Source organism: Rhea americana, unplaced genomic scaffold (genome assembly GCF_003343005.1).
Source record: "Rhea americana isolate MKP2758 unplaced genomic scaffold, rheAme1 scaffold_99, whole genome shotgun sequence".
In the NCBI taxonomy this organism is placed as follows: domain Eukaryota; kingdom Metazoa; phylum Chordata; class Aves; order Rheiformes; family Rheidae; genus Rhea; species Rhea americana.
In genome coordinates, this window is record NW_028187188.1 from 2,410,241 (window position 1) to 2,413,028 (window position 2,788).

Below are 2,788 nucleotides of genomic sequence, written 5' to 3' on the forward strand. Positions count from 1 at the left end.
CTCTAAGTCTGCCTTGCAGAAACTTATCTTTCACAGTCCTTATCACCACCTCCAAGCGACAGTGCTTCTGTGTGCTGGAACAGGCCCCCGGCACCAAGCCCAAGCCAGGAGCCCCAGAGGGGCTGCACAACGGTGGGACTGCTAGCCTGGGGAAATTAATCTAATATCGTGCTATGGAAAAGAGAGGAAGCTGCTTACGTTGGCAGCTCAAACTGAACACATCAGCTGCTGTATCAGGATAATCCCCTGCTTAGCTTTAGGAGCAGCGGGACACACACAGGCCCAAACATTTCAACACGGCAACTGTCCACACGCATCCAGCTGCTTTAACCCACCTCCACCCTCCTTGGCGCAAGAGATTAAAGTCTCTAATGCTGTATTTCCTAAAAAAAATATATATATATATGTATAAAAAAAGAGTTCTAGACATCAAGCTTTTTCTTAGTTCTGTTYTGACTCTTGCCTTTGAAGGGTTCAGACACCAGCTACCTCGCCCTGGTTTTCGCAGAACAAAGTCTATGGTCAAAGAGAAGGCGGGAGGCATTTTAGAGAGGAAGAGGGTCTAGAGTGCCCGTGCTGGGTTCCCACAGCATTTGTGGCAAYGGACGGATGCTGCCTGCCCACCCACTGCAGCTTCCTCACTGCCGAGTACGAGGCGCAGATACATACAGACGGAGGGGAGGGACGGGACGGGACTAGCGGCGTCTCTGCCGTGCTTGTTTGCACGACCCGTTCGTGCAAATTCCTCCAAACGGCAGGATACTCCAGCATATAGCATAAAAAGCACCTATAATCTTACGTATGATCTTAATCACAATCAAAAAAAGCAGAATAGCAGTAAGTGTCTAAATTAATAACACGACGTATATCCTTGCACTTGTAGGCACAGAGAAAGGCTTGTTTTTATGGAACCATCTTAATTTGAAGGGCTACCACGACTGAATCCTGAAATATTCCGTCCTGTGGGAAAAGACAGAAACCGCTCTCTCCATGGCTGCAAAACGTTGCTGCAGCAATTGGTACTTYGAAGCTTTTCGAGCTTTCTCTTCTAAGCGCCCGCGTTGGTCGCCAACCCCAGGTACCCCCTCCGCCAGCTCTGCGCACCCGGGGGAAGCCTCCCCGCCCTGCACATCAGTACGGCCCAGCCGCCCGGGCAGTCAAAACGCAAAAGCCCGGGACGTCGGGGCCGGCTCTCCGCGTATTCCCGGGGCGGGGGATGCCTGCGGCAGGCTAACACGCTGCCGCCGCAGCGCACCACGGTCATCTCCTCCGCGCGGGCGCGCCTTCGCGCCGCGGCCAGCTGGGACCGGCAGGCGCTCCGGCCCTCGCAAAGGTTTGTCACCCCTTGGGCTTCCCGGGAGAGAGTCCTGGCTCATCCTCGCGCCCACTCGTCTCCTTTGCCTCTTCCTGCCTCGATTCCTCAGATGCACCGAACACGACACGGCTTTTTCTCAATGGGAATGACCGAAATAGCTCTGATGGCAAGCGAAGCCCAGCCAGGGCAAACAAATCCCAAGCAAAATTAAGAGCAGCTAGTGAGATTTTGCTGAAAGATACAGCAAGGTTATCGGCATGGCAGAGTCAGGGAAAAAGGGGAAAACATCAAACAAAAGGACCTATATTGAAGAGGTGAAACATCTAACAAGAAAAGGTAGGGATTAAGAAGTGGTAGAGCTGTGCTTTCTCAGCATGCAAGTTCTCCCCATTACTTCAAAATACAACTCAGGGAATACTTAAAGGAAAAAAAGTTTTCATTTCAGTAAAACTCAGGGAAAACAAAACCACGGATTTAAACGTGAACTTTGTGGTTTAGACCTAGCTGCAAAACAGAGCAGCAGGGCACAGGGCATTTCAGAAATGCCCGATTCCCTCCTCCCGGGGAGCGCAGCCCGGGCGCCCCGCTGCGAGGCGGCAGCCTCCACCACGGCTGCACCGGCGCCGCGAGCGTCCCGCGGGGACTCGCTGCGCCTCCAGYGGCGCGCAGACCCAGCCGGGTGGATATCGCCCTCCGAGCGGCGAACTAACGCTGGTATTTAACTGACACGGTAACGATCTCCTCCCGGAGAACACGCACGTGTCAAACACCCGCCGCACGCAGCCGCGGTTGCCCACCACGGACGCCACTGCTAATTGAGCCATTCAGCAAGCGACAGCTCTGCCGCGGACGACTGGCGCTTCCCCGTCCCTCCCCACCGCCGCGCGCTGCCGCGACAGCTCTCTCCCCGCCGCAGCGGGGTATAAACATACCGAGCTTATGTATTAAGTGGGTTTCTCAGCTCTGACCTGTAAATGATTCCCGAAGTTCGTTTAATTAGGGCAAATACTGCACTAAGGAGCGACTCCTTCAGAGTCGCAAATAATTCAGGCAGCTGCGAGCTTCGCTCGTCTCAGCTCTGACCTGCAAAGGGAAGAACAGTTTTGTACGAGATCAGCACAAAAAGCACTGCTGAACTTCTAAAATAAYTTCTTTCTGGTTGCAGGGAGCAGGGGGCTCACACCGGTGTAAGAGCGAGCCCTAGGAGAAGCCCCGGGGCCGTCAGGAGGGGAACCGCGGTAGGAAGCGTGCGTGGTGTGTAAATGCACACGCAGGACTTCAGCGGTTAGGGATTGCCTTTGCTGCAAAGGGCCACCACCCGCCCCGGTGTGCCAGCCTGCTCGTTTTTCGAACGTAGGAAGGAGGCCTGCGGTACCACTCTCTCCCCCAGAGCGCTCTTCCATTAGGCTAGCGGTTCGAGCACTCAGGACACTGATATTCAGGCCCTCCCTACCTGAACTGCCCCGCAGCATC